This window comes from Protopterus annectens, chromosome 7.part0 (assembly GCF_019279795.1).
Source record: "Protopterus annectens isolate FY-2018-M chromosome 7.part0, PAN1.0, whole genome shotgun sequence".
NCBI classification, from domain to species: Eukaryota; Metazoa; Chordata; order Ceratodontiformes; family Protopteridae; genus Protopterus; species Protopterus annectens.
Window position 1 is genome coordinate 958,763,392 of NC_056739.1, and position 14,167 is coordinate 958,777,558.

Here is a 14,167-nt window from a genome sequence, read left to right on the forward strand (position 1 = left end):
TTTGCGGTACGCCGCTGTTGACAGGTCTACTGGTAGAAGTGGAGTCACCAACTTTGACAGCATGTGTTCTGTTTGTCAGCCAGTCAGCTACTCATCAAGTAATGTACGGGTTAACACCAAGCTGGGAGAGTTTTTCAATAAAACCCAAGTGAGGGATTGTGTCAAAGGCTTTGGCTAGGACTACACACAGATAGGTGATATGCACTGTCTTATTTTCATCCAGGGCTTTGGTGACTTTCTCAAAGAAGTCTACCAGGTTCAGTAAGCATGATCTACCCTTATTGAAGCCAAATTGGATTGGTTCTAGAGTCTGAAGGTCTCCTCTGTCCTTGTTGCTAAGGTCCATGATGATCTTTTCCATGGCCTTGCAGATGAGGCCGGTTAGATGTATGTCCTTGTTGCTAAGGTCCATGATGATCCTTTCCATGGCCTTGCAGATGAGGCCGGTTAGATGTATGGGTCTATACTTCCCAGGGTTGGTTGATGCCCCCTTATGCAAAGGGATTACTGTTGTTGTTCTACATTCTGCAGGCACAAAGCTTTTGGAATTTGTATATTTTATCCTTCTTTGCACTTGCATTTTTTCTTGTTCTGAGGACCATTTCAGACTTTTAACAGTTGTCTTTCATTTTTAAATCGTCTCTCCATACAACCTTTTTGAATTATTTTAATTGTTTGGTCCCATTTTTGTAAAATGTTTTGATGCAGGCAGTTAGATATTCTAAACTCTAATTAAGGTAACTGTAGATTGGTGTGGAAACAAGTCAGGTAGCCTTTGTGCCTCTGCCACTGCATACTATCTTTCACATTTTGCCACGCATGTAGAATACTATACCCAGGGGGTCATTCACTCTGCCTATCAATCGGTGTGTTTAAGCCAAATATGCCTAGGGTACAAGGCTGATAAAAGGCAAGCCAGCTGTGAACTAAGTTTTGCTACTCATGGAGCAAGCCACATGTGAACCATATTTTGTTAGTCATGTTCCTGGCATTTATGTGGGCTATTTTAATACTTGTTGCATTGTAGCAGTCATTTTTGCTAGCTATGATAATGTAGATGATCTGAGGATTGTCACCATGCAGTAAGATGTGTAAGGGTAAATCCTATGGGCTAGGCTTGTAAAGGCTCCAGGGCCGTTAGCCTAGTACACACCTATGAACCTATGAATAGACCTGGGGTTCTTTGGTACTTTCTTCAGAGATTTATACTTCCTGTGATATATTTTAAGTCTAGAAATGCTGTTCTTGACCGGCTTTGGAATGAATAAACATCTGTCCTGTTTTTGGTATACCTGTAACTGCAGCAAAACAGGCAGGTATACTGAGGACTAGCTGGATTAAGGTACGTTAAAGTGCTCTTAAATTATTAATGGTAGGATTGTATAAGTATATTCATTTATTTGTTGGTTTGTTTATTTATGTTTATTAGGTAAGTGAGCTGATCAAGTGACCCTTCGCAGCATGATGCAGGCTAAAATGATCCTTTTCAGCATGATCTGGACAAAAACTGACAAGATAAGAATATATAATGAATGACAAGTAGAATATGATATTGTTACCTTTGACATAAGTGAAAAATTTCAATGAGCTGAAATCTGAAATAAGTCAGGAATTTCAGTATGAGTGTACAGAGAATACATTGTTTATTAATAATTCAGTGTAGTTAGAAAACCATAATAATCAAGCATAATAAGAATTTATTTATTTATGTTACATTTGTTTACAGGGAAAGTCCATCTGGACACATCCTTTTTCAGCGAGGCCTGGGGAGAAAAGCTCCACATAAAACATCGATGTGTAAACATTTACAAGTTTGAGATACAGTCAGATACTTATGCATTTAAGATAGAGTAGTATAATAATTAAAAAAAAAACAAACAAACAGGTTTACATGATCCATAGTATATTACAAAGAAAACTATACATAAGAACAGTGTTACCATTGACAAGTACAAGTTAAAGTGAAATGTATCACATTTGTGCAATTAGCATACAGTAAGAAATTGAAAATCATTTGTAGCAAGGATTTCTACAAGTTTATCATATACGGTATCTGAGTACACATTCATTATACTAAGCATGCATACAGAGTCAGAGGCAGAAAGCATTTGTTAGTTTGTGGGTTAATAATCTATGGATGTCTACTATGTACATGTAAGTAAGGTTTCTTAAAATACATATAGCTGCTACTCTTAGATAGTCTGCTGGTAGGCTATCAGCTGCAACGGTAGTGGGTTTTAGTTTTTTGATCAGTTTTTTAATCATGTCAGTTTAGACAGATTGTAGGGAAAAGATGGTATTACTATTATATAATGTAGGTAGGGCAGGAGTAGGAGTGGAACTGTAGCTATTAGAAAGAGTTAAAATTGATTCAGTGAAGTATTTATTGAATTGGATGGCTATGCTTACAGAGTTGTTAGTAGTAGACGGGGATGGTTTGCTAGCATTGCCTGGTTGAAGTATTTTGTTAATAGCTGACCAAAACTTTTGTGGGTTGTTTTGGTGTTTGATTTGGATTTTATGATAGTGGTCAATTTTATCTTGTTTAATTAGTTTCTTTGCTTTATTTCTGAGCTCTCAGTATGCCTGTTTTGCAGATTCAGTTTTGGTTTTGTGGTGTTGATCCAAAGCTTTGTCTCTTGATTTTAGCAGTGCTGTTTAGCCATGGGGCATAGTTAGCTTTTATTCTTACAGTTCTGGGAGGGGCTTGTATGTTTAAGATGTTCATGAAGGTTGAGTTAAAATATTTTACAGGCACTTGTAGTGGAAGACGCTTAAGTGGTGACCGACTGCAAAGCTTGAGGGTGGAGATGAAGTCATGGGGGTTAACGTTTGCGCCTTATTAGGTGGCAGGTATGGAGTTTTAATGGGTTAATTCTATGCCTGAGTAGAAAGGTAGAGAGACAGCCATTGAGGCTGTCGGGGAGACAACCTGAGTGAAAGGAGAGACCTGGGGTATTTGTTAGTATCCAGTCAAGGATGGAGTGCCTGTTAGTTGATTTATCAATTCTAGTGGGTTCATGTATAATTTGGGTGAAGCTGTGGGGGTTTAGGAAGTATAGGTTAACCAGTCTATGTTAAAATCACCTACGATTATTGTGTTCTTGGGGCATTACTTTTGAGGACCAGTGCAGAATGTTTTCTATAGTGGGGAGGTTATTTCCAGGTGGTATGTAAGCTCCTATTATATTAATGTGTTTCTTAGAGTTAATTTTTAGTTTTAAATAGATCATTTTGGCATTATCAAGGTTGGGAGCATTGTGTTCCATGGTTTCTATAGTAAGGTTATTTTTAAAGAGTGTGGCTATACTGCCTTCCCTTTTACACTTCTGTCTGTCTGAAGAATATTATATCCAGGGGCAAGAATTTCATTATTGCTAATATCAGTTTTTAGCCAGGTTTCTGTTATTATAACTGTCTGGAGAGTATAAAGAGAGGGTGGCATGTAGTTCCTAGATGTTGCTGGTTATGCTTCTGATATTAATAAGAAAAGTTAATTTCACTGACACACAAAGTCACAGAGCTGTAGCTGGCCTAGTCCTGTTTTCACTAATACACAGAGCCACGGAGCTGTAGCTGGCTCAGCTAGTGCCTGGTGCTTTTCTCACTGATACACAGAGCCATGGTGCTGTGGCTGGCCTGGTCCTGTTCTCAGTAATACACAGAGCCATGGAGCTGTAGCTGGCTCAGCTAGTGCCTGGTGCTGTTCTCACTGATACACAGAGCCACAGAGCTGTAGCTGGCCTAGTTCTGTCCTCACTGATACACAGCACCACAGAGCTGTAGCTGGCTCAGCTAGTGCCTGGTGCTGTTCTCACTGATACACAGAGTCACGGAGCTGTAGCTGGCTCAGCTAACACTTGGTGCTGTTTTCACTGATACACAGAACCATGGAGCCGTAGCTGGCTCAGCTAATGCCTGGTGCTGTTCTCACTGATACACAGAGCCACGGAGCTGTAACTGGCTCAGCTAGCGCCTGGTGCTGTTCTCACTGATACACAGAGCCACAAAGCTGTAGCTGGCCTAGTCTTGTCCTCACTGACACAGTGCCACAGAGCTGTAGCTGGCACAGCTAGTGCCTGGTGCTATCCTCACTGATACACAGAGCCACGGAGCTGTAGCTGGCTCAGCTAGGGCCTGGTGCTGTTCTCACTGATACACAGCACCATGGAGCTGTAGCTGGCGCAGCTAGCGCCTGGTGCTGCTCTCACTGATACACAGAGCCATGGAGCCGTAGCTGGCTCAGCTAGCGCTTGGTGCTGTTCTCACTGATACACAGAGCCATGGAGCCGTAGCTGGCTCAGCTAGTGCCTGGTGCTGTTCTCACTGATACACAGAGCCATGGAGCCATAGCCGGCTCAGCTAATGCCTTGTGCTGTTCTCACTAATACACAAAGCTACAGAGCTGTAGCTGGCTCAGCTAGTGCCTGGTGCTCTTCCCTGGTCTGGCTCCCCCAAGCTATAAGGTCTCTTCTGCTCTGGATGGCACTAATAAACTCATGCACCAGCCACACCCAGGTTTTATTCCCCTCAACTCTGAAAAGAAAACTGCTTCTGCTTTAAATATAGCAATTTGCTTGCTGCAAATTACAAAATACATAAAGCACTAATTGCTCTACTGAAATTGATGTCTGTACTGGAATTCAGAAATGCCGGCAGAGACATGAATTCTAATACTACACTCCAATCGCTAGCCATCTCATCAATCATGCTCCTTAGCACCTTGCACCTGGAGAGGCTGCTGTCTTTGCCCCACCCTAGCTTTACTACTGTATATGCCTGTGTGTGTGTGTGTGTGTGTGTGTGTGTGTGTGTGTGTGTGTGTGTGTGTGTGTGTGTGTGTGTGCATGTGTGTATATACACACACACACATATATATATATATATATATATATATATATATATATATATATATATATACACACACACACACACACACACACACACACACACATCATTTACTATGAAAACGTTGAAACATAAAATCTTGAAAATGAAAATCATGAGACCATAATATCAAAATTTCAAAACACTGAAAAACACAGTGTAGAAAAATCTTTAATACCAAATGGGCCTACCATTGTGGACCTAAGAACAAGTACTAACATTGGTTCTGCAGGGGTGTGGACCTAGGAGTGAGTGCTAACATGGGTCCTGCAAGGGGAGGCAAGCTCAGGAGTTCAATATTTTGGTCTTCAGTATTTTAGTGTTTTGATTACATTGAACTGACAATTCAGTAAAGTGAAACTATTCGCACAAACTAGCAATTACAACCCATACAAATTAGGGGAAAAAACAAGAAGGTCTTTTAGTTCCACTGCCCAACAACCCACTAAGCATACCAACTCTGAGACTGAACAACAGTGTGGAAAACAACACATTCCTCAGTCCCACTGTGTGTGATCTCATACAGAGACCCAAGCAACAGAAATCTCACTAGCAAAATAAATGTGAAAAGCTCTATAACTATAACACACAAAGCAAGTAGGCTACCAGATTTCCCCATTAGCATACACATGGACTATTTTAAAATGATTGACGTCCATCTTAATGATGGTGTCACATATTGCATTAATATGCTATTAGTATGTTATGGGAACTGTAAATCTATTCTCCTGTCTTATATTATGACTCACTACTCTCTCAGCAGAAAAAGTTTTGTGGAGGTCAGCCATAGCTGTGTAACTTCTGACATAGTAGAATACATTTTCTCAGTACTATTAATAGTGATAAGAAAACAGGTTTCCTTATTAATAAATACGCAATGTCTTTTGGCTTATCCCAGTTAGGGGTCACCACAGCGAATCACTAGTCTGCAGATGGAATGGCAGTGGTTTTTTTATAGTTTCAAGTTGCCAGCACCGGTGCCCAAACTTCAAAGAAGTCACACACATGCACCTACATACCTGCATGTCTTTAAAGTTCAATCGACCACAGGGAGGACATGCAGACTCCACACAGAAGAAGCTCCAGACGAAAATCGAACCAGAGAGCCTCTTGCTGTGAAGCGACAACATTAACTGCTGCAAAACTGCGGCTGTAACCACCATTGCGGCCGTAATATAATTTCCTTATTATTAAACACATTTTGTAAAATAGTAACATCATAGTTACATGTGAGGCCCTCAGTAACTGACCTCTACAGAGCATGGTTTGGACTCATGGGATTATGTTCTTGGCAATAACTCCATATCCAGTTATGTTATACAGCTTACAAGTTTTGGTTTATTACAAAATTAGTTTATTTTTGATGGTGTATTATATAAAAAGACTGGGGCTCTATCATAGGTGCCCCATTTGTCCAGCCTATGCAAATCTTTTAATAGGAAGAAAATAGTTTCTTTCAAAATGTACCAGTATCCTGTTTCTGCTTTAATGATTACTTGTTATTCATTTATTAAAGTAATGTTTATGTTAGAGTTGCATAAAAACAGATTTGATTAGAAACTTGTGTATGAAATTTCCAAGACTTTCATTTTTAGGTTTGACTCTTTGAGATCATAGTAATGACATTACGTTTTTTTTTTTACATGAACTTCTGCATCCATTTGTTGTTTATGTGTACTTGGTCATATAAAACCTGCTCTGTTGTACAGTGAGCTATTTGCAGTCCATCTGATCTGCAGCAGTAAGACTAATTTCCTCAGGGAGGCCAAAATATTATCAGTTGCTTTGTTGTAAGAGACCATGAAAGCAAAGTTGTCTTTAAATTGTTTTGGCTTTACTATGATTTAGTATGCCAGAATTTATTTAATGAAATAATTTCATGTTGTAATCAGGCTTTTAAAAAATATAACAACAATAAAGCTAAAGATGGCATTTATTTTGTCCTGGAATTTTACCTGTTAATTCAGCAAATTGTGATATTGAAAGTTAAATTTTGGCTGTATTGATGGAAAACAAAGATTTATTTTCTTTGCTTCCTAACAATGAAATGATTTCTTATGCTAGATGCAACATTTTTCATTACTTAAAAGTCAATAAATAAGCCTTTTAGTAATTCTTCTGGATGGTTTAGCATTATACTTTGTATAAATATTCAATCTGTATTCATATTGCAGGTTTAATGCAAATAAATAACCTACATTTATAGAGCAAAGAACAATGTTATTGTATTTCTTGATGTGTAATTTATGCTATTTAGCATACAATTAATTACTTTACATAGAAAAAATAGACATATTCCTAAGGTACAGTTACAAAAATCATCAGGTGTGTTAGAAATTAGGAATATGAAAATTCAGTAGCCCGACATTTTGGTGCATAGCTTGATGATGATGTGCCTTTATTAAAAGCATGTGCATTTGAACTAATTATTTATTTCTGAGTGGTAAAACCCTAGATTCAGTACTATATTTTAGAGGGCAAGTTACATCCATACATTCAATAGTTTAAACATAAGATACTTGGTATCTGGACTGGAGAGTATTGCTGGTGGAAAATTTGTAACTGCTATTGATTTATTTTTGGGTTGGATTATTTAATTGGGTGCTTATTTCTTCTTTTTTCTACATAAGCATGCTTTATTTATTTATTTATTTATTTATTTATTTATTTATTTTGCTTTAACTCCTTTGAATAATGAAGGGTAGTAGGATTTTTTAATTTTTAACTGCTCCATTTATTGTTGTTTTATTATAATCATAAATATTATTATTATTATTAGTTTTACTCAGACACTCTACAATGCATAATATGTTGAATTCTTTAAAAAAGCAAGTTTATTGGGGTATTTGGAGTGAAGAGGACTATAGCGCTTGGATAGCAATGCCCAGCAGAAGAGAATCTCCTCTTTTTTCATGTGGTCCAAAGTCACAGATATTCAAGTGATCCACAGTAAGGTTGAGTATGTTTATCAGTCAACTTTTTTTCCTGTTATGAAGCTTATTTGATTTCATTTAAAAAAGAAATGTTGCTTAGCTATGATCTTAAAGGAAAACAGGATGATTTGTAACTTATGCTGTTGCGTGCATCGCAAGAAAGAACAGCTTGGTATGTGACAGCCATTAACTGTCCTTGCTCTAGCCCAATACAGCAAGCTGGTCCTTGGTACATTGCAAGAAAGACCTGAGGCTTACCATCCTAACCGTGAATCTGTGGCTGTCTGAACTCAGTTTAAAGTAAGAAGTGAGAAAAGAACTGGATGTGGCTCTATTTCTCAGAGAATGACCTCAGTACATGGTTTAAGAGTACTGCTGTAAATTCCCCTAGCAGGCTTAGACACTTTGATCAGTAGTGTGAAAGTGTCTGCAAAGAGCTAATCTTCAAGCCATCCTCAGCAGTTAGACACAGTTATTCACTGCTGAGAAAGGGGCTTCCTGTAGAAAACTCAACAGCAGATGGCCAATTCATGTTTTTAGATTTTGAAACAGTTTTGGCCATTGCTTTCCTTTCACTGTTATGTTCATGCCTCTCACCTTTGAATGAGACTATGGATCTTCACCAAACACTGAAAGACTGACTTCTTTCATATAGTCAAATAGTTCCAATGTGGCTTGAAGGTTTAAAGACGTGGTCTAGCATAGGTATTTTAGATATTTGCAGACTCGGTTGCACATCTTGAATGACAGCATTGACTCAAAGATATCATCTACTCCTACAATCTAGATACATTTTGGACCAGTCACAGTATGAGTCATTTGATTGACAGACACTGGCCCAACTAGCAGGACACCTGGTCATAAAAGAAGGGGTGTTTGTTTTTCATGTTATTTGTTTTGGCCCCTTCCCAGTACACCTATGACTTGCTTACCACTTGATAAAGTAAATAGGTAGCATAGGTTACTCAGCAGATCTTCATTCCCAACTTCCTTATTTTACCTGAGGACTGCTATCAGTGGTTACCACAGCAAATGACTCCACTTGGGGCCTCCTCATCTGCAGTCAGGTTTTGATGTCTATCCTGTTTTGGGCACTGACCTTCAAGGATGACTCACAAACACAAAGTGCCACCTTATTCCTGAGATTCAAGGAAGGACTAAGATATCAGCGATTTTCAGCAATTGGATTACTGGGGATGCCCTGTTCTAAAACTGTTTTGGGAGGTGCTTCCTGGGGTGGGCTCACACCTGTTCAGTAACCTGTGGTGTGAAGAATCATGGATGGCAAATACAGCAGCTTCACATTTTAAACTGACGCAACCTAGGCTTGTACGCAACCTTCTCAGACTCTGTTGGGTGTTCTTCTTAACTGATTTCATTCTTTTTGTAGCAGTAATAAAAGTGAATGTCAAGTATTTCTGCTTGTGTTACAATATTTGTAGAAGTGCTTAGTTTCTGAGTGCTGTTTTGTTGATAAACTTGGCATATCTGCTGTGATTGTTTCCAGGTTCTCATTCTAGATTTATCTGGCATTTATCCTAAAGATGGGGGTTCCAACAATCACCGTTTGATATCCCTACAGAAGAAGACCATGAAGCAGAAGTTTCAAGATAAGGACAGAAGGATGAAAGCATAACTTGTTGGGTAACTGGATATCCACACACAACATTCTCTGGCAAACTCAATAGTTTTAAACCACTGCTTAAAAACAGCTTATAGGTTCATAGGTTCATAGGTTGGTACTAGGCTATTGGCCCTAGGGCCTGTACAAGCCTAGCTATAACAATTCCCTGGCTATTTCTTCTTACAATATTTACTTCCCTGGAACCCTGTCTATCAGGGCAACTGATGTGATCCCCTGGGTAAATTTCCCATCACCCATCCAGTCATCAAGGTTTCTTTTGGAGAGCCAAGGAGGTGCTCTGCTTGACATGTATGGGCAGTCTATTCCAGAGTATGGGGAGTATCTGGGTCAGGAAACTATCCCTCCAGCATGTTTTGTTCATTGTGATGACAAGGTTTAGGTCCCTGGAGTGTGTGGCTCTGATGGATTGGGGTTTCTTTAAGTGTAGCATGTACAAGCTTTGGGTTTGACATGGCCTTGTATGTTAAGCAGAGATCGCCTCTGAGTAGACAATATATGACAGAGTATAGCTGGAGTTTTTTTAGTCAGTTAGCATAGGGCATCTGCTTTAGGCCTGTGATTCTTTTAGTGAGGTGTTCCTGTGGCCTTTCCAGTTGTTGTAGATGTCTTATGATGTACATGCCAAATGGGCTTTGTACTCTATGATGGGTCTAATGAGGGATGAGTACAGTGGGACAGTGACCTCCTTTTTTCTGGATGAAAAGCCCTTAGTGATGAGGTGTGCCACATAGAAGGATTTCCTGACTGTTGTGGCAATGTGGTTATCAAAGGTGAGACCACTGTCCACCTGTGTTCCTAAGTCTCTTATCACACTTTCAGTGTTTAATGTACTGCCACCTATATGGTAATTCATGGGTACATGTTTTTTTCCCAAAGGAGAAAACTATGCACTTCTTGGCACTGAGCTTGAGCCCATGGCTCTGGCACCAAGCATCTGTTTCTGTAAGGCCCTTTTGTAGAATATTCACATCACTTGGGGATTCAATAATGGCTCCCAGTTTGCAGTCATCTGCGAACTTTGTTAGCCAGAGTCACTTAGTGTTGGCCTGTACTTCAGAGAAGTTGATGCCAAACAAGAGCGGTCCCAGGACTGAACCCTGAGGTACTCCACTTGTCACTTGTATGGAGCTGGATTTGGAGTCAACTACTTTTACAGTGTGGGTTCAGTAAGCCAGTTGGCAAACCATCACATGACATAGGGATATATGCCCAGCTTAGTAAGTTTATCTATGATTCCAGAGTGGGCGATGGTGTCAAAGGCCTTGGCAAGGTCCAAATAGGCTGTGTGGATCGCCTTACCCTCATCCACGGCTCTGGAAACTGATTTGAAGAAATCATTCAGGTTCAGGAGACACGATTGTCCCTTTACGAACCCAAACTGGGTGGAGTCCAGTGTTTGAAGGTTGCCAATGTCTTTGTTTATAAGTTCCATGATAATACGTTCCATGGCCTTGCAGATCAGGCTCATCAGACTGATGGGACAGTAGTTCCCAGGATCCAAGGTGGATCCCCCCCTTGTGGAGTGGGATAACTGTAGCTGTACGCCACTCAGTGGGCACTAATCCTGAGGTGAAGGTATGATTAAACATGACACCTAGGTGAGGTGCCAGTTCATTTTGTAGTTCATGTAGTACACAGCCCGGGATGTCATCTGGTCCCATGGATGCTGTATTCTTAGCTTTGGAGAGTGCGGTGTTTACCTATGTGGCCGTGATTACCAGAATTTGGCAATCTTTCGGTATTGAGATGGGTCCTTTAAGGGGTGAGAGAGGGGTGAATTTGGCACTGTATTGATCTGCCAGGATATTGGCAATGTCCTTGGGATCAGTATATTTAATGCCATTCTGTTGTAGCTCAGAGCAGATCTGAGAATTGCCATTTAGATTCTTGACATAGCTATAGAATGCCTTGTGGTTGTCTTTAGAATCTTTGGCAATTTTATTTTTGTAACTAACTTTGGAGGACTTTATGAGGGATCTCAGTTTCTTACTGAGGCTGGTAAGGAGTTTTTTGCATCCTGGGATTCTCCTCTTTTCTGCAACAGTTTCTTCCTTCTATTGTATAATTTGTTTATGACAGGGGATCACCAGATTGACTTCCTGTGTCTTGGTTCTATTTGGGATGACACAATTCATGCACGAGTGGATGTGCTCGTACAGTGCTTGTGTGTAGGATTCAGCAGTTGAACTTTCAGTTCCTGTCTTCATGGGTGTCATGAAGTTTATGACTTCTGACTTCTAGTGTGAAGTTGGCCTTGGAGAAGTTTTTTACAGGTCTTTCCTTACTGAGGGGTGGGCGCGGGATGTGGATGTCAAAGGTGATTAGCTTATGATCAGACCTAACCAACGAGGTGGTTACTAATGGTGTGGAGCATCGATTTCCCATGTTGGTAATGACCAAGTTTATGATATTGGAGCCCCTGGTGGGACTATGGATTAGTTGATCCAAGGCGCTGGAATTTATGAATTCCAAGAACTGTTGGGCAAAGGTCTTGGTACACATGTAGTTTTAAAAACAAAAAAATTGTGGCAAAACTCAGGATATTTTATGAGTTGTGGGGGAAAGACCATTGTTTTGCACCAAGGTGGGTCGTAACTTGAAGTTGACCTTAGAAGGTAGTTCCAGTATTAGAACTCACAATTTACATGAATTTACTAAGGCCTGTGGGCGCTGTTCACAATATAAGTTTATTATGCAGGTTAGCAGTTTAACTTTAGATAACAGGAATAAGGATACAGTGTTTTTTAAAAAGGGAAACTGTCTTACTAGTAAGACAGTCTACTTGGCAAAATGTAACACCTGCACTGGGTTCTATGTGGGAAAGACTGAGAGGGCTTTAAGGTCCAGGATTTTTGAACACATTTATAATATTAATAAAGCAAAAGAAACCAATGCACTATATAGACATAGTAAAACATATCCTGATTTTTCTGGTTTTAAATTTGGTATTCTTGACCACATAGAGATCAACCTTAGAGGTGGGGATTGGAAGAATTTTCTCAATAAGAAAGAGCTTATGTGGCAACTACGTTTGGCAGCTAACCTATGCCCAGGTTTGAATGATTTTATATCCATTGTTCCTGCTTTAAAAGAAAGGGCTGAGAGAGTATAGATTAATTCATTTGCAACAGCCTTTCTTTATTAGATTTTTCACTTAGATACCTTGTTTATTATATTTCATTGGAATGTCTAAGGTTGTATAACAAATTTTGTAATTTTTTGAAAAAAAAACTTTTTGTAATCATACATTTTTTAAGAATATGGAGCTTCAACTAATATCAATTTTAGGTAAGAGTATATTTCATTGCAATTTAATACTAATCTAAAAATATATTTTTAAAAATCTATTAATTTATTAATCTATTCCATAGCTTTGAAATTGATTGGTTAGATTTTAGCCTATTGCATTATTTTGTGTTGTATTTAAATGTTTATGACTGCCTGTGTTAATTGTTCTGATGAAGTCAACTTTATTGATGAAAGCGCTAAACTTGGTGAATAAACTGTCTGTCCATAAGTCCTGCTGGTGAATTATTTTGGTACACATGTAGTTTTCCCAGTTAATGGCAGGGTAGTTGAAATCACTCAGTATTAGGGTGCTTGGTTGTATCTTAATATTTTCCAGTATGTTTAGAAAGGCGTAGTGAGAATCTTGGGGCATAGTGAGGGATCTGTAGCAAGCTACAATTTGGATTGCAGTCTTACCTAGTGTTAGTTGCACCTGGAGAATTTTGGATGCATTGTGTTGGGCAACTAGCCTGGAGGTGTGAATATCCTTGGTGAATATGGAGACTCCTCCACCTTTAGTGTTTTGGTCCTGGTTTGATGGCCGAAAAGTGTGGTAAGAGTTGTAGCCTGGTATTGCAGGGGTGCTCCCTGGAGCCTTGAACCAAGTCTCAGTTACTGCACAGATATCAATGTTCTCCATTTTTAGGAGTGCCTTGAGAGAGTGCATTTTGAGGTGTAGACTTCTAGCATTGAGTAGCATTACCTTCAGATTTTGCATACTTGTACCTGTTATGGTGGTGGTTTTGTCCTCTGAGCCTTGCCTAAAAAAGGCACTATAGGGGTGGCAAGAGCCTTAGCCAGTAACCCGAATCCCAGGGGTGACAGGTGCAGACCATCTCTGGCAAAGCATCGTGGTTTGTCGATCATGTCATCCCAGGCGAACAGATACTGGATCCCCTTTGAATGACACCAGAACCTTAGCCAATTGTTGAAGTCAATCATTTTGTCCTTATACTGTGGTATCATTCTGGGTGAAGGCAGGATGCTTCTCAGGGCTAGGGTCATACCTGCCTGGATCACATGATCCAAAAGCTCTTCCATGTCTCTTTTCATGTAGTCCATGGAGGTATGTCTCAAGTCATTCACTCCAACATGGACAATGACAGAGTTGTATTTGTACTTGTTGTGGAATGACTTGAGTGCATGCGTTATGTGGTGGATCCTGACACCCGACAGGCAGCTGACTGTAATTTTCTCCTTGTTCAGCCTGGTGAGTGGGACATCAGTGTGCCTGACTATAGAGTCACCTATGACTAAAGTGTTGGGTACGTTGTCATTCCCTAGGGGCTGTTGTTGGGTGGCACACTGGTGTTGTGAGCTATGTGATACTTCGGTTGTGATTGGTGTTTGCGTTTCAGCTTCGGAGGTCTTTATTGCTTGGGCAGGTTAATGTTAAGGGCCTCCGCATATGTGT